This window comes from Schistocerca americana, unplaced genomic scaffold (genome assembly GCF_021461395.2).
Source record: "Schistocerca americana isolate TAMUIC-IGC-003095 unplaced genomic scaffold, iqSchAmer2.1 HiC_scaffold_23, whole genome shotgun sequence".
Taxonomy (NCBI): Eukaryota; Metazoa; Arthropoda; class Insecta; order Orthoptera; family Acrididae; genus Schistocerca; species Schistocerca americana.
Window position 1 is genome coordinate 5,729,417 of NW_025725939.1, and position 20,447 is coordinate 5,749,863.

Consider the following 20,447-nt stretch of genomic DNA (forward strand, 5'->3'; position numbering starts at 1 on the left):
CAATGCGGACTTAAATATAAGAGGACTGACACTCTAACTATCAATGATTTGATCCCCTCCTGTGAGTCCAGTTTTAGATTCCGATGCTTCACTTCAGGTTTACTGTATCCCTTGGACCTTCTTATTGACGATGAAACACAGAAATTGCATGGGAATTAAATTCAAAAGACACAATGCCGACTTAAGTACAAGAGGACTGACACTCTAACTATCAATGATTTGAACCTCTCCTGTGGGTCCAGTTTTAGATTCCGATGCTTCTCTTCAGATTTACTGTATCCCTTGGACCTTCTTATTGACGATGAAACACAGGAATTGCATCGGAATAAAATTCAAAAGACACAACGCCGAATTAAGTACAAGAGGACTGACACTCTAACTATCTATGATTTGAACCTCTCCTGTGAGTCCAGTTTTAGATTCCGATGCTTCACTTCAGGTTTACTGTAGCCCTTGGACCCTCTTATTGACGATGAAACACAGAAACTGCATCCGAATTTAATACAAAATTCACAATGCCGACTTAAGTACAAGAGGACTGACACTCTAACTATCAATTATTTGAACCCCTCCTGTGAGTCCAGTTATAGATTCCGATGCTTCACTTCAGGTTTACTGTATCCCTTGGACCTTCTTATTGACGATGAAACACAGAAATTGCATCCGAATTCAATACAAAAGGCACAATGCCAACATAAGTACAAGAGGACTGACAATCTAACTTTCTATGATTTGAACCTCTCCTGTGAGCCCAGTTTTAGATTCCGATGCTTCTCTTCAGGTTTACTGTATCCCTTGGACCTTCTTGTTGACGATGAAACACAGAAATAGCATCGGAATTAAATCCAAAAAACACAATGCCGACATAAGTACAAGAGCACTGACACTATAACTATCGATGATTTAAACCTCTCCTGTGAGTCCAGTTTTAGATTCCTATGCTTCACATCAGGTTTACTGTATCCCTTGGACCTTCGTATTGACGATGAAACACAGAAATTGCATCGGAATTAAATTCAAAAGACACAATGCCAACTTAAGTACAAGAGGACTGACACTCTAACTATCAATGATTTGAACCTCTCCTGTGAGTCCAGTTTTAGATTCCGATGCTTCTCTTCTGGTTTACTGAGAACCTTGGACCTTCTTATTGACGATGAAACACAGAAATTGCATCGGAATTAAATTCAAAAGACACAATGCCGACTTAAGTACAAGAGGTCTGACACTCTAACTATCTGTAATTTGAACCTCTCCTGTGAGTCCAGTTTTAGATTCCGATGCTTTACTTCAGGTTTACTGTGTCCCTTGGACCTTCTTATTGACAATGAAACACAGAAATTGCATCCGAATTTAATACAAAAGGCACAATGCCGACTTAAGTACAAGAGGACTGACACTCTCACTATCAATGATTCGAACCCCTCCTGTGAGTCCAGTTTTAGATTCCGATGCTTCACTTCAGGTTTACTGTATCCCTTAGACCTTCTTATTGATGATGAAACACAGAAATTGCATCCGAATTTAATACAAAAGGCACAATGCCGACTTAAGTACAAGAGGACTGACAATCTAACTTTATATGATTTGAACCTCTCCTGTGAGTCCAGTTTTAGATTCCAATGCTTCACATCAGGTTTACTGTATCCCTTGGACCTTCTTATTGACGATGAAACACAGAAATTGCATCCGAATTTAATACAAAATGCACAATGACGACTTAAGTACAAGAGTACTGACACCCTAACTATCAATGATTTGAACCCCTCCTGTGAGTCCAGTTTTAGATTCCGATGCTTCACTTCAGGTTTTCTGTATTCCTTGGACCTACTTATTGACGATGAAACACAGAAATTGCATCGGAATTAAATTCAAAAGACACAATGCCGACTTAAGTACAAGAGGACTGACACTCTAACTAACTATGATTTGAACCTCTCCTGTGAGTCTAGTTTTAGGTTCCGATGCTTCACTTCAGGTTTACTGTATAACTTGGACCTTCTTATTGACGATGAAACACAGAAATTGCATCGGAATTAAATTCAAAAGACACAATGCCGACTTAAGTACAAGAGGACTGACACTCTAACTATCAATGATTTGAACCTCTCCTGTGAGTGCAGTTTTAGATTCCGATGCTTCTCTTCAAGTTTACTGTATCCCTTGGACCTTCTTATTGACGATGAAACACAGAAATAGCATCCGAATTTAATACAATAGGCACAATGCCGACTAAAGTACAAGAGGACTGACAATCTAACTTTGTATGATTTGAACCTCTCCTGTGAGTCCAGTTTTAGATTCCGATGCTTCACTTCAGGTTTACTGTATACCTTGGATCATCTTATTGACGATAAAACACAGAAATTGCATCCGAATTTAATACAAAAGGCACAATGCCGACTTAAGTACAAGAGGACTGATACTCTAACTATCAATGATTTGAATCCCTCCTGTGAGTCCAGTTTTAGATTCCAATGCTTCTCTTCAGGTTTACTGTATCCCTTGGACCATCTTATTGACGATGAAACACAGAAATTGCGTAGGAATTAAATTCAAAAGGCACAATGCCGACTTAAGTACAAGAGGACTGACACTCTAACTATCAATGATTTGAACCCCTCCTGTGAGTCGAGTTTTAGATTCCGATGCTTCACTTCTGGTTTACTGTATCCCTCGGTCCTTCTTATTGACGATGAAACACAGAAATTGCATCCGAATTTAATACGAAAGACACAATGCCGACTTAAGTATAAGAGGACTGACACTCTAACTATCAATGATTTGAACCCCTCCTGTGAGTCCAGTTTTAGATTCCGATGCTTCACTTCTGGTTTACTGTATCCCTTGGATCTTGTTATTGACGATGAAACACAGAAATTGCATCCGAATTTAATACAAAAGGAACAATGCCGACTTAAGTACAAGAGAACTGACACTCTAACTATCTATGATTTGAACCTCTCCTGTGAGTCCAGTTTTAGATTCCGATGCTTCACTTCAGGTTTACTGTATCCCTTGGACCTTCTTATTGACGATGAAACACAGAAATTGCATCCGAATTTAATACAAAAGGCACAATGCCGACTTAAGTACAAGAGGACTGACACTCTAACTACCTACGATTTGAACCACTCCTGTGAGTCCAGTTTTAGATTCCGATGCTTCCCTTCAGGTTTACTGTATCCCTTGGACCTACTTATTTACGATGAAACACAGAAATTGCATCGGAATTAAATTCAAAAGACACAATGCCGACTTAAGTACCAGAGGACTGACTCTCTAACTATCTATGATTTGAACCTCTCCTGTGAGTCCAGTTTTAGATTCCGATGCTTCACTTCAGGTTTACTGTATCCCTTGGACCTTCTTATTGACGATGAAACACAGAAATTGCATGGGAATTAAATTCAAAAGACACAATGCCGACTTAAGTAGAAGAGGACTGACACTCTAACTATCAATGATTTGAACCTCTCCTGTGGGTCCAGTTTTAGATTCCGATGCTTCTCTTCAGGTTTACTGTATCCCTTGGACCTTCTTATTGACGATGAAACACAGGAATTGCATCGGAATCAAATTCAAAAGACACAATGCCGAATTAAGTACAAGAGGACTGACACTCTAACTATCTATGATTTGAACCTCTCCTGTGAGTCCAGTTTTAGATTCCGATGCTTCACTTCAGGTTTACTGTAGCCCTTGGACCCTCTTATTGACGATGAAACACAGAAATTGCATCCGAATTTAATACAAAATTCACAATGCCGACTTAAGTACAAGAGGACTGACACTCTAACTATCAATTATTTGAACCCCTTCTGTGAGTCCAGTTATAGATTCCGATGCTTCACTTCAGGTTTACTGTATCCCTTGGACCTTCTTATTGACGATGAAACACGGAAATTGCATCGGAATTTAATACAAAAGGCACAATGCCGTCTTAAGTATAAGAGGACTGACACTCTAACTATCAATGATATGAACCCCTCCTGTGTGTCCAGTTTTAGATTCCGATGCTTCACTTCAGGTTTACTGTATCCCTTGGACCTTCTTATTGACGATGAAATATAGAAATTGCATCCGAATTTAATACAAAAGGCACAATGCTGACTTAAGTACAAGAGGACTGACAATCTAACTTTCTATGATTTGATCCTCTCCTGTGAGTCCAGTTTTAGATTCCGATGCTTCACTTCAGGATTACTGTATCCCTTGGACCATCTTATTGACGATAAAACACAGAAATTGGATCCGAATTTAATACAAAAGGCACAATGCCGACTTAAGTATAAGAGGACTGACACTCTAACTATCAATGATTTGAACCCCTCCTGTGAGTCCAGTTTTAGATTCCGATGCTTCACTTCAGGTTTACTGTATCCCTTGGACCTTCTTATTGACGATGAAACACAGAAATTGCATGGGAATTAAATTCAAAAGACACAATGCCGACTTAAGTACAAGAGGACTGACACTCTAACTATCAATGATTTGAACCTCTCCTGTGGGTCCAGTTTTAGATTCCGATGCTTCTCTTCAGGTTTACTGTATCCCTTGGACCTTCTTATTGACGATGAAACACAGGAATTGCATCGGAATAAAATTCAAAAGACACAATGCCGAATTAAGTACAAGAGGACTGACACTCTAACTATCTATGATTTGAACCTCTCCTGTGAGTCCAGTTTTAGATTCCGATGCTTCACTTCAGGTTTACTGTAGCCCTTGGACCCTCTTATTGACGATGAAACACAGAAATTGCATCCGGATTTAATAAAAAATTCACAATGCCGACTTAAGTACAAGAGGACTGACACTCTAACTATCAATTATTTGAACCCCTCCTGTGAGTCCAGTTATAGATTCCGATGCTTCACTTCAGGTTTACTGTATCACTTGGACCTTCTTATTGACGATGAAACACGGAAATTGCATCGGAATTTAATACAAAAGGCACAATGCCGACTTAAGTATAAGAGGACTGACACTCTAACTATCAATGATTTGAACCCCTCCTGTGTGTCCAGTTTTAGATTCCGATGCTTCACTTCAGGTTTACTGTATCCCTTGGACCTTCTTATTGACGATGAAATATAGAAATTGTATCCCAATTTAATACAAAAGGCACAATGCCGACTTAAGTACAAGAGGACTGACAATCTAACTTTCTATGATTTGATCCTCTCCTGTGAGTCCAATTTTAGATTCCGATGCTTCACTTCAGGATTACTGTATCCCTTGGACCATCTTATTGACGATAAAACGCAGAAATAGGAACCGAATTTAATACAAAAGGCACAATGCCGACTTAAGTATAAGAGGACTGACACTCTAACTATCAATGATTTGAACCCCTCCTGTGAGTCCAGTTTTAGATTCCGATGCTTCACTTCAGGTTTACTGTATCCCTTGGACCTTCTTATTGACGATGAAACACAGAAATTGCATCCGAATTTAATACAAAAGGCACAATGCCGACTTAAGTACAAGAGGACTGACACTCTAACTACCTACGATTTGAACCTCTCCTGTGAGTCCAGTTTTAGATTCCGATGCTTCACCTCAGGTTTACTGTATCCCTTGGACCTACTTATTTACGATGAAACACAGAAATTGCATCGGAATTAAATTCAAAAGACACAATGCCGACTTAAGTACCAGAGGACTAACTCTCTAACTATCTATGATTTGAACCTCTCCTGTGAGTCCAGTTTTAGATTCCGATGCTTCACTTCAGGTTTACTGTATCCCTTGGACCTTCTTATTGACGATGAAACACAGAAATTGCATGGGAATTAAATTCAAGAGACACAATGCCGACTTAAGTACAAGAGGACTGACACTCTAACTATCAATGATTTGAACCTCTCCTGTGGGTCCAGTTTTAGATTCCGATGCTTCTCTTCAGGTTTACTGTATCCCTTGGACCTTCTTATTGACGATGAAACACAGGAATTGCATCGGAATAAAATTCAAAAGACACAATGCCGAATTAAGTACAAGAGGACTGACACTCTAACTATCTATGATTTGAACCTCTCCTGTGAGTCCAGTTTTAGATTCCGATGCTTCACTTCAGGTTTACTGTAGCCCTTGGACCCTCTTATTGACGATGAAACACAGAAATTGCATCCGAATTTAATACAAAATTCACAATGCCGACTTAAGTACAAGAGGACTGACACTCTAACTATCAATTATTTGAACCCCTCCTGTGAGTCCAGTTATAGATTCCGATGCTTCACTTCAGGTTTACTGTATCCCTTGGACCTTCTTATTGACGATGAAACACGGAAATTGCATCGGAATTTAATACAAAAGGCACAATGCCGGTTTAAGTATAAGAGGACTGACACTCTAACTATCAATGATTTGAACCCCTCCTGTGTGTCCAGTTTTAGATTCCGATGCTTCACTTCAGGTTTACTGTATCCCTTGGACCTTCTTATTGACGATGAAATATAGAAATTGCATCCGAATTTAATACAAAAGGCACAATGCCGACTTAAGTACAAGAGGACTGACAATCTAACTTTCTATGATTTGATCCTCTCCTGTGAGTCCAATTTTAGATTCCGATGCTTCACTTCAGGATTACTGTATCCCTTGGACCATCTTATTGACGATAAAACGCAGAAATAGGAACCGAATTTAATACAAAAGGCACAATGCCGACTTAAGTATAAGAGGACTGACACTCTAACTATCAATGATTTGAACCCCTCCTGTGAGTCCAGTTTTAGATTCCGATGCTTCACTTCAGGTTTACTGTATCCCTTGGACCTTCCAATTGACGATGAAACACAGGAATTGCATCCGAATTTTAATACAAAAGGCACAATGCCGACTTGTGTACAAGAAGACTGACAATCTAACTTTCTATGATTTGAATCTCTCCTGTGAGTCCAGCTTTAGATACCGATGCTTCTCTTCAGGTTTACTGTATTCCTTGGACCTTCTTATTGACGATGAAACACAGAAATTGCGTCGGAATTAAATTCAAATGACACAATGCCGACTTAAGTACAAGAGGACTGACACTCTAACTATATATGGTTTGAACCTCTCCTGTGAGTCCAGTGTTAGATTCCGATGCTCCACTTCAGGTTTACTGTATCCCTTGGACCTTCTTATTGACGATGAAACACAGAAATTGAAACCGTATTTAATACAAAAGGCGCAATGCCGACTTAAGTACAAGAGGACTGACACTCTAACTATCAATGATTTGAACCCCTCCTGTGAGTCCAGTTTTAGATTCCGATGCCTCACTTAAGGTTTACTGTATCCCTTGGACCTACTTATTTACGATGAAACACAGAAATAGCATCGGAATTAAATTCAAGGGCACAATGCCGACTTAAGTACAAGAGGACTGACTCTCTAACTATCTTTGATTTGAACCTCTCCTGTGAGTCCAGTTTTAGATTCCGATGCTTCACTTCAGGTTCACTGTATCCCTTGGACCTTCTTATTGACGATAAAACACAGAAATTGCATCGGAATTAAATTCAAAAGACACAATGCCGACTTAAGTACAAGAGGACTGACACTCTAACTATCAATGATTTGAACCTCTCCTGTGAGTCCAGTTTTAGATTCCGATGCTACTCTTCAGGTTTACTGTATCCCTTGGACCTTCTTATTGATGATGAAACACAGAAATTGCATCGGAGTAAAATTCAAAAGACACAATGCCGAATTAAGTACAAGAGGACTGACACTCAAACTATCAATTATTTGAACCCCTCCTGTGAGTCCAGTTTTAGATCCCGATGCTTCACTTCAGGTTTACTGTATCCCTTGGACCTTCTTATTGACGTTGAAACACAGAAATTGCATCCGAATTTAATACAAAAGGCACAATGCCGACTTAAGTACAAGAGGACTGACACTCTAACTATCAATGATTTGAACCCCTCTTGTGAGTCCAGTTTTAGATTCCGATGCTTCACTTCAGGTTTACTGTATCCCTTGGACCTACTTATTTACGATGAAACACAGAAATTGCATCGGAATTAGATTCAAATGACACAATGCCGACTTAAGTACAAGAGGACTGACTCTCTAACTATCTTTGATTTGAACCTCTCCTGTGAGTCCAGTTTTAGATTCCGATGCTCACTTCAGGTTTACTGTATCCCTTGGACCCTCTTATTGACGATGAAACACAGAAATTGCATCCGAATTTAATACAAAATTCACAATGCTGAATTAAGTACAACAGGACAGACACTCTAACTATCAATGATTTGAACCCCTCGTCTGAGTCCAGATTTAGATTCCGATGCTTCGCTTCAGGTTTACTGTATCCCTTGGACCTTCTTATTGACGATGAAACACAGAAATTGCATCCGAGTTAAATTCAAAAGACAAAATGCCGATTTAAGTACAAGAGGACTGACACTCTAACTATCTATGATATGAATCTCTCCTGTGAGTCCAGTTTTAGATTCCGATGCTTCCCTTCAGGTCTACTGTATCCCTTGGATTATCTTATTGACGATGAAACACAGAAATTGCGTCCGAATTTAATACAAAAGGCACAATGCCGACTTAAGTACAAGAGGACTGACACTCTAACTATCAATGATGTGAACCCCTCCTGTGAGTCCAGTTTTAGATTCCGATGCTTCTCTTCAGGGTTACTGTATCCCTTGGACCTTCTTATTGACGATGAAACACAGAAATTGCATCCGAATTTCATACAAAAGGCACAATGCCGACTTAAGTATAAGAGGACTAACACTCTAATTATTAATGATTTGAACATCTCCTGTGAGTCCAGTTTTAGATTCCGATGCTTCACTTCAGGTTTACTGTATCCCTTGGACCTTCGTATTGACGATCAAACACAGAAATTGCATCGGAATTAAATTCAAAAGACACAATGCCGACTTAAGTGCAAAAGGACAGACACCTTAACTATCAATGATTTGAACCCCTCCTGGGAGTCAAGTTTTGGATTCCGATGCTTTACTTCAGGTTTACTGTATCCATTGGACGTTCTTATTGACGATGAGACACAGAAATTGCATCCTAATTTAATACAAAAGGCACAATGCCGACTTAAGTATAAGAAGACTGACACTCTAACTATCAATAATTTGAACCCCTCCTGTGAGTCGAGTTTTAGATTCCGAAGCTTCACGTCAGGTTTACTGTATCCCTTGGACCTTCTTATTGACGAAGAAACACAGAAATTGCATCCGAATTTAATACAAAAGGCACAATGCCGACTTATGTATAAGACGACTGACACTCTAACTATCTATGATTTGAACCCCTCCTGTGAGTCCAGTTTTAGATTCTGATGCTTCACATCAGGTTTACTGTATCCCTTGGACCTTCGTATTGACGATGAAACACAGAAATTGCATCCGAATTTAATACAAAAGGCACAATGCCGACTTAAGTACAAGAGGACTGACAATCTAACTTTCTATGATTCGAACCTCTCCTGTGAGTCCAGTTTTAGACTCCGATGCTTCTCTTCAGGTTTGCTGTATCCCTTGGACCTTCTTATTGATGATGAAACACAGAAATTGCATCGGAATAAAATTCAAAAGACACAATGCCGAATTAAGTACAAGAGGACTGACTCTCTAACTATCTATGATTTGAACCTCTAATGTGAGTCCAGTTTTAATTTCGATGCTCACTTCAGGTTTACTGTATCCCTTGGACCTTCTTATTGGTGATGAAACACAGAAATTGCATCCGAATTTAATATAAAATTCACAATGCTGAATTAAGTACAAGAGGACTGACACCCTAACTATCAATGATTTGAACCCCTCGTCTGAGTCGAGTTTTAGATTCCGATGCTTCACTTCAGGTTTACTGTATCCCTTATACCTTCTTATTGACGATGAAACACAGAAATTGCATCCGAGTTAAATTCAAAAGACACAATGCCGACTTAAGTACAAGAGGACTGACACTCTAACTATCTATGATACGAATCTCTCCTGTGAGTCCAGCTTTAGATACCGATGCTTCTCTTCAGGTTTGCTGTATCCCTTGGACCTTCTTATTGACGATGAAATATAGAAATTGCATCCGAATTTAATACAAAAGGCACAATGCCGACTTAAGTACAAGAGGACTGACAATCTAACTTTCTATGATTTGATCCTCTCCTGTGAGTCCAATTTTAGATTCCGATGCTTCACTTCAGGATTACTGTATCCCTTGGACCATCTTATTGACGATAAAACGCAGAAATAGGAACCGAATTTAATACAAAAGGCACAATGCCGACTTAAGTATAAGAGTACTGACACTCTAACTATCAATGATTTGAACCCCTCCTGTGAGTCCAGTTTTAGATTCCGATGCTTCACTTCAGGTTTACTGTATCCCTTGGACCTTCTTATTGACGATGAAACACAGGAATTGCATCCGAATTTTAATACAAAAGGCACAATGCCGACTTGTGTACAAGAAGACTGACAATCTAACTTTCTATGATTTGAATCTCTCCTGTGAGTCCAGCTTTAGATACCGATGCTTCTCTTCAGGTTTACTGTATTCCTTGGACCTTCTTATTGACGATGAAACACAGAAATTGCGTCGGAATTAAATTCAAATGACACAATGCCGACTTAAGTACAAGAGGACTGACACTCTAACTATATATGGTTTGAACCTCTCCTGTGAGTCCAGTGTTAGATTCCGATGCTCCACTTCAGATTTACTGTATCCCTTGGACCTTCTTATTGACGATGAAACACAGAAATTGCATCCGTATTTAATACAAAAGGCGCAATGCCGACTTAAGTACAAGAGGACTGACACTCTAACTATCAATGATTTGAACCCCTCCTGTGAGTCCAGTTTTAGATTCCGATGCCTCACTTAAGGTTTACTGTATCCCTTGGACCTACTTATTTACGATGAAACACAGAAATAGCATCGGAATTAAATTCAAGGACACAATGCCGACTTAAGTACAAGAGGACTGACTCTCTAACTATCTTTGATTTGAACCTCTCCTGTGAGTCCAGTTTTAGATTCCGATGCTTCACTTCAGGTTCACTGTATCCCTTGGACCTTCTTATTGACGATAAAACACAGAAATTGCATCGGAATTAAATTCAAAAGACACAATGCCGACTTAAGTACAAGAGGACTGACACTCTAACTATCAATGATTTGAACCTCTCCTGTGAGTCCAGTTTTAGATTCCGATGCTACTCTTCAGGTTTACTGTATCCCTTGGACCTTCTTATTGATGATGAAACACAGAAATTGCATCGGAGTAAAATTCAAAAGACACAATGCCGAATTAAGTACAAGAGGACTGACACTCATACTATCAATTATTTGAACCCCTCCTGTGAGTCCAGTTTTAGATCCCGATGCTTCACTTCAGGTTTACTGTATCCCTTGGACCTTCTTATTGACGATGAAACACAGAAATTGCATCCGAATTTAATACAAAAGGCACAATGCCGACTTAAGTACAAGAGGACTGACACTCTAACTATCAATGATTTGAACCCCTCTTGTGAGTCCAGTTTTAGATTCCGATGCTTCACTTCAGGTTTACTGTATCCCATGGACCTACTTATTTACGATGAAACACAGAAATTGCATCGGAATTAGATTCAAATGACACAATGCCGACTTAAGTACAAGAGGACTGACTCTCTAACTATCTTTGATTTGAACCTCTCCTGTGAGTCCAGTTTTAGATTCCGATGCTCACTTCAGGTTTACTGTATCCCTTGGACCCTCTTATTGACGATGAAACACAGAAATTGCATCCGAATTTAATACAAAATTCACAATGCTGAATTAAGTACAACAGGACAGACACTCTAACTATCAATGATTTGAACCCCTCGTCTGAGTCCAGATTTAGATTCCGATGCTTCGCTTCAGGTTTACTGTATCCCTTGGACCTTCTTATTGACGATGAAACACAGAAATTGCATCCGAGTTAAATTCAAAAGACAAAATGCCGATTTAAGTACAAGAGGACTGACACTCTAACTATCTATGATATGAATCTCTCCTGTGAGTCCAGTTTTAGATTCCGATGCTTCCCTTCAGGTCTACTGTATCCCTTGGATTATCTTATTGACGATGAAACACAGAAATTGCATCCGAATTTAATACAAAAGGCACAATGGCGACTTAAGTACAAGAGGACTGACACTCTAACTATCAATGATGTGAACCCCTCCTGTGAGTCAAGTTTTAGATTCCGATGCTTCTCTTCAGGGTTACTGTATCCCTTGGACCTTATAATTGACGATGAAACACAGAAATTGCATCCGAATTTCATACAAAAGGCACAATGCCGACATAAGTATAAGAGGACTAACACTCTAATTATTAATGATTTGAACATCTCCTGTGAGTCCAGTTTTAGATTCCGATGCTTCACTTCAGGTTTACTGTATCCCTTGGACCTTCGTATTGACGATCAAACACAGAAATTGCATCGGAATTAAATTCAAAAGACACAATGCCGACTTAAGTACAAAAGGACAGACACCTTAACTATCAATGATTTGAACCCCTCCTGGGAGTCAAGTTTTGGATTCCGATGCTTTACTTCAGGTTTACTGTATCCATTGGACGTTCTTATTGACGATGAGACACAGAAATTGCATCCTAATTTAATACAAAAGGCACAATGCCGACTTAAGTATAAGAAGACTGACACTCTAACTATCAATAATTTGAACCCCTCCTGTGAGTCGAGTTTTAGATTCCGAAGCTTCACGTCAGGTTTACTGTAACCCTTGGACCTTCTTATTGACGATGAAACACAGAAATTGCATCCGAATTTAATACAAAAGGCACAATGCCGACTTATGTATAAGACGACTGACACTCTAACTATCTATGATTTGAACCCCTCCTGTGAGTCCAGTTTTAGATTCTGATGCTTCACATCAGGTTTACTGTATCCCTTGGACCTTCGTATTGACGATGAAACACAGAAATTGCATCCGAATTTAATACAAAAGGCACAATGCCGACTTAAGTACAAGAGGACTGACAATCTAACTTTCTATGATTCGAACCTCTCCTGTGAGTCCAGTTTTAGACTCCGATGCTTCTCTTCAGGTTTGCTGTATCCCTTGGACCTTCTTATTGATGATGAAACACAGAAATTGCATCGGAATAAAATTCAAAAGACACAATGCCGAATTAAGTACAAGAGGACTGACTCTCTAACTATCTATGATTTGAACCTCTCCTGTGAGTCCAGTTTTAATTTCGATGCTCACTTCAGGTTTACTGTATCCCTTGGACCCTCTTATTGGCGATGAAACACAGAAATTGCATCCGAATTTAATATAAAATTCACAATGCTGAATTAAGTACAAGAGGACTGACACCCTAACTATCAATGATTTGAAGCCCTCGTCTGAGTCGAGTTTTAGATTCCGATGCTTCACTTCAGGTTTACTGTATCCCTTATACCTTCTTATTGACGATGAAACACAGAAATTGCATCCGAGTTAAATTCAAAAGACACAATGCCGACTTAAGTACAAGAGGACTGACACTCTAACTATCTATGATATGAATCTCTCCTGTGAGTCCACTTTTAGATTCCGATGGTTCCCTTCAGGTCTACTGTATACATTGGATTATCTTATTGACGATGAAACACAGAAATTGCATCCGAATTTAATACAAAAGGCACAATGCCGATTTAAGTACAAGAGGACTGACACTCTAACTATCAATGATGTGAACCCCTCCTGTGAGTCCAGTTTTAGATTCCGATGCTTCTCTTCAGGGTTACTGTATCCCTTGGACCTTCTTATTGACGATGAAACACAGAAATAACATCCGAATTTCATACAAAAGGCACAATGCCGACTTAAGTATAAGAGGACTAACACTCTAATTATTAATGATTTGAACCCCTCCTGTGAGTCCAGTTTTAGATTCCGATGCTTCACTTCAGGTTTACTGTATCCCTTGGACATTCGTATTGACAATGAAACACAGAAATTGCATCGGAGTTAAATTCAAAAGACACAATGCCGTCTTAAGTACAGAAGGACTGACACCTTAACTAGCAATGATTTGAACCCCTCCTGGGAGTCCAGTTTTAGATTCCGATGCTTTACTTCAGGTTTACTGTATCCATTGGACGATCTTATTGACGATGAGACACAGAAATTGCATCCTAAGTTAATACAAAAGGCACAATGCCGACTTAAGTATAAGAGGACTGACACTCTAACTATCAATGATTTGAACCCCTCCTGTGAGTCGAGTTTTAGATTCCGAAGCTTCACTTCAGGTTTACTGTATCCCTTGGACCTTCTTATTGACGATGAAACACAGAAATTGCATCCGAATTTAATACAAAAGGCACAATGCCGACTTATGTATAAGAGGACTGACACACTAACTATCAATGATTTGAACCCCTCCTGTGAGTCCAGTTTTAGATTCCGATGCTTCACTTCAGGTTTACTGTATACCTTGGACCTTCTTAGTGACGATGAAACACACAAATTGCATCCGAATTTAATACAAAAGGAACAATGCCGACTTAAGTATAAGAGGACTGACACTCTAACTATCAATGATTTGGAACTCTCCTGTGAGTCCAGTTTTAGATTCCGATGCTTCTCTTCAGGTTTACTGTATCCCATGGACCTGCTTAATGACGATGAAACAGAGAAATTGCATCAGAATTAAATTTAAAAAGCACAATGCCGACTTAAGTACAAAACGACTGACACTCTAACTATCAATTATTTGAACCCCTCCTGTGAGTACAGTTTTAGATTCCGATGCTTTACTTCAGGGTTACTGTACCCCTTGGACCTTCTAATTGACGATGAAACACAGACATTGCATCCGAATTTAATACAAAAGGCACAATGCCGACTTAAGTATAAGAGGACTGACACTCTAACTATCAATGATTTGAACCTCTCCAGTGAGTCCAGTTTTAGATTCCGATGCTTCTCTTCAGGTTCACTGTATCCCTTGGACCTTCTTATTGACGATGAAACACAGAAATTGCATCCGAATTTAATACAAAAGGCACAATGCCGACTTAAGTACAAGAGGACTGACAATCTAACTTTCTATGATTTGATCCTCTCCTGTGAGTCCAGTTTTAGACTCCGATGTTTCTCTTCAGGTTTACTGTATCCCTTGGACCTTCTTATTGATGATGAAACACAGAAATTGCATCGGAATAAAATTCAAAAGACACAATGCCGAATTAAGTACAAGAGGACTGACACTCTAACTATCTATGATTTGAACCTCTCCTGTGAGTCCAGTTTTAGATTCCGATGCTCACTTCAGGTTTACTGTATCCCTTGGACCCTCTTATTGACGATGAAACACAGAAATTGCATCCGAATTTAATACAAAATTCACAATGCTGAATTAAGTACAAGAGGACTGACACTCTAATTATCAATGATTTGAACCCCTCGTCTGAGTCGAGTTTTAGATTCCGATGCTACACTTCAGGTTTACTGTATCCCTTGGACCTACTTATTGACGATGAAACACAGAAATTGCATCCGAGTTAAATTCAAAAGACACAATGCCGACTTAAGTACAAGAGGACTGACACTCTAACTATCTATGATATGAATCTCTCCTGTGAGTCCAGTTTTAGATTCCGATGCTTCCCTTCAGGTCTACTGTATCCCTTGGATTATCTTATTGACGATGAAACACAGAAATTGCATCCGAATTTAATACAAAAGGCACAATGCCGACTTATGTACAAGAGGACTGACACTCTAACTATCAATGATGTGAACCCCTCCTGTGAGTCCAATTTTAGATTCCGTTGCTTCTCTTCAGGGTTACTGTATCCCTTGGACCTTCTTATTGACGATGGAACACAGAAATAACATCCGAATTTCATACAAAAGGCACAATGCCGACTTAAGTATAAGAGGACTAACACTCTAATTATTAATGATTTGAACCCCTCCTGTGAGTCCAGTTTTAGATTCCGATGGTTCACTTCAGGCTTACAGTATCCCTTGGACCTTCTTATTGACGATGAAGCACAGAAATTGCATCGGAATAAAATCAAAAGACACAATGAAGACTTAAATACAAGAGGACTGACACTCTAACTATCAATGATTTGAACCACTCCTGTGTGTCAAGTTTTAGATTCCGATGCTTCACTTTAGTTTTACTGTATCCATTGACCTTCTTATTGACGATGAAACACAGAAATTGCATCAGAATTAATTTCAAAAGACACAATGCCGACTTAAGTACAAGAGGACTGACACTCTAACTAACTATGATTTGAGCCCCTCCTGTTAGTCCAGTTTTAGATTCCGATGCTTCACTTCAGGTTTACTGGATCCCTTGGACGTTCTTATTGACGATGAAACACAGAAATTGCATCCGAATTTAATACAAAAGGCAGAATGCCGACTTAAGTATAAGAGGACTGACACTCTAACTATCAACGATTTGAACCCCTCCTGTGAGTCCAGTTTTAGATTCCGATGCTTCACTTCAGGTTTACTGTATCCCTTGGACCTTCTTATTGACGATGAAACACTGAAATTGCATCCGAATTTAATACAAAAGGAACAATGCCGACTTAAGTATAAGAGGACTGACACTCTAACTATCAATGATTTGAACCTCTCCAGTGAGTCCAGTTTTAGATTCCGATGCTTCTCTTCAGGTTCACTGTATCCCTTGGACCTTCTTATTGACGATGAAACACAGAAATTGCATCCGAATTTAATACAAAAGGCACAATGCCGACTTAAGTACAAGAGGACTGACAATCTAACTTTCTATGACTTGATCCTCTCCTGTGAGTCCAGTTTTAGACTCCGATGTTTCTCTTCAGGTTTACTGTATCCCTTGGACCTTCTTATTGATGATGAAACACAGAAATTGCATCGGAATAAAATTCAAAAGACACAATGCCGAATTAAGTACAAGAGGACTGACACTCTAACTATCTATGATTTGAACCTCTCCTGTGAGTCCAGTTTTAGATTCCGATGCTCACTTCAGGTTTACTGTATCCCTTGGACCCTCTTATTGACGATGAAACACAGAAATTGCATCCGAATTTAATACAAAATTCACATTGCTGAATTAAGTACAAGAGGACTGACACTCTAATTATCAATGATTTGAACCCCTCGTCTGAGTCGAGTTTTAGATTCCGATGCTACACTTCAGGTTTACTGTATCCCTTGGACCTACTTATTGACGATGAAACACAGAAATTGCATCCGAGTTAAATTCAAAAGACACAATGCCGACTTAAGTACAAGAGGACTGACACTCTAACTATCTATGATATGAATCTCTCCTGTGAGTCCAGTTTTAGATTCCGATGCTTCCCTTCAGGTCTACTGTATCCCTTGGATTATCTTATTGACGATGAAACACAGAAATTGCATCCGAATTTAATACAAAAGGCACAATGCCGACTTATGTACAAGAGGACTGACACTCTAACTATCAATGATGTGAACCCCTCCTGTGAGTCCAATTTTAGATTCCGTTGCTTCTCTTCAGGGTTACTGTATCCCTTGGACCTTCTTATTGACGATGGAACACAGAAATAACATCCGAATTTCATACAAAAGGCACAATGCCGACTTAAGTATAAGAGGACTAACACTCTAATTATTAATGATTTGAACCCCTCCTGTGAGTCCAGTTTTAGATTCCGATGCTTCACTTCAGGTTTACTGTATCCCTTGGACCTCCGTATTGACGATGAAACACAGAAATTGCATCGGAATTAAATTCAAAAGACACAATGCCGACTTAAGTACAAAAGGACTGACACCTTAACTATCAATGATTTGAACCCCTCCTGGGAGTCCAGTTTTAGATTCCGATGCTTTACTTCAGGTTTACTGTATCCATTGGACGATCTTATTGACGATGAGATACAGAAATTGCATCCTAAGTTAATACAAAAGGCACAATGCCGACTTAAGTATAAGAGGACTGACACTCGAACTATCAATGATTTGAACTCCTCCTGTGAGACGAGTTTTAGATTCCGAAGCTTCACTTCAGGTTTACTGTATCCCTTGGACCTTCTTATTGACGATGAAACACAGAAATTGCATCCGAATTTAATACAAAAGGCACAATGCCGACTTATGTATAAGAGGACTGACACTCTAACTATCAATGATTTGAACCCCTCCTGTGAGTCCAGTTTTAGATTCCGATGCTTCACATCAGGTTTACTGTATCCCTTGGACCTTCTTATTGACGATGAAACACAGAAATTGAATCCGAATTTAATACAAAAGGCACAGTGCCGACTTAAGTACAAGAGGACTGACAATCTAACTTTCTATGATTTGAACCTCTCCTGTGAGTTCAGTTTTAGATTCCGATGCTTCACATCAGGTTTACTGTATCCCTTGGACCTTCTCATTGACGATGAATCACAGAAATTGCATCCGAATTTAATACAAAAGGCACAATGCCGACTTAAGTGTAAGAGGACATACACTCTAATTACCAATGATTTGAACCCCTTGTGTGAGTCCAGTTTTAGATTCCGATTGTTCACTTTAGGCTTATTGCATCCCTTGGCCCTTCTTATTGACGATGAATATTAGAAATTGCATCAGAAGTTAATAGATAATGCATAATGCCGACCTAAGTATAAGAGGAGTGACACTCTAACTATCAATGATTAGAACCCCTCCTGTGAGTCGAGTTTTAGATTCCGATGCTTCACTGCAGGTTTACTGTATCCCTTGGACCTTCTTATTGACGATGAAACACAGAAATTGCATCCCAATTTAATACAAAAGGCACAGTGCTGACTTACGTATAAGAGGACTGACACTGTAACTATCAATGATTTGAACACCTCCTGTGAGTCCAGATTTAGATTCCGATGCTTCACTTCAGGTTTACTGTATCCATTGGACCTTCTTATTGACGATGAAACACAGAAATTGCATCGGAATTAAATTCAAAAGACACAATGCCGACTTAAGTACAAGAGGACTGACACTCTAACTATCTATGATTTGAACCTCTCCTGTGAGTCCAGTTTTAGATTCCGATGCTTCACTTCAGGTTTACTGTATCCCTTGGACGTTCTTATTCACGATGAAACACAGAAATTTCATTCGAATTTAATACAATAGGCACAATGCCGACTTAAGTATAAGTGGACTGACACTCTAACTATCAATGATTTGAACCCCTCCTGTGAGTCCAGTTTTAGATACCGATGCTTCACTTCAGGTTTACTGTATCCCTTGGACCTGCTTATTGACGATGAAACACAGAAATTGCATCGGAATTAAATTCAAAAGACACGATGCCGACTTAAGTACAAGAGGTCTGACACTCTAACTATCTATGATTTGAACCTTTACTGTGAGTCCAGTTTTAGATTCCGATGCTTCACTTCAGGTTTACTGTATCCCTTGGACCTTCTTATTGACGATGAAACACATAAATTGCATCGGAATTAAATTCAAAAAGCACAATGCCGACTTAAGTACAATAGGACTGACACTCTAACTATCTATGATTTGGACCCCTCCTCTGAGTCCAGTTTTAGATTCCGATGCATCACTTCAGGTTTACTGTATCCCTTGGACCTTCTTATTGACGATGAAACACAGAAATTGCATCCGTATTTAATACAAAAGGCACAATGCCGACTTACGTATAACAGGACTGACACTCTAACTATCAATGATTTGAACCCCTCCTGTGAGTCCAGTTTTAGATTCAGATGCTTCACTTCAGGTTTACTGTATCCATTGGACCTTCTTATTGACGATGAAACACAGAAATTGCATCGGAATTAAAATCAAAAGACACAATGTCGACTTAAGTACAACAGGACTGACACTCTAACTATCTATGATTTGAACCTCTCCCGTGAGTCCAGTTTTAGATTCCGATGCTTCACTTCAGGTTTACTGCATCCATTGACCTTCTTATTGACGATGAAATATAGAAATTGCATCCGAATTTAATACAAAAGGCACAATGCCGACTTAAGTACAAGAGGACTGACAATCTAACTTTCTATGATTTGATCCTCTCCTGTGAGTCCAGTTTTAGATTCCGATGCTTCACTTCAGGTTTACTGTATCCCTTGGACGTTCTTATTCACGATGAAACACAGAAATTTCATTCGAATTTAATACAATAGGCACAATGCCGACTTAAGTATAAGTGGACTGACAATCTAACTTTCTATGATTTGAACTTCTCCTGTGAGTCCAGCTTTAGATACCGATGCTTCTCTTCAGGTTTACTGTATCCCTTGGACCTTCTTATTGACGATGAAACACAGAAATTGCGTCGGAATTAAATTCAAATGAAACAATGCCGACTTAAGTACAAGAGGACTGAAACTCTAACTATATATGGTTTGAACCTCTCCTGTGAGTCTAGTTTTAGATTCCGATGCTCCACTTCAGGTTTACTGTATC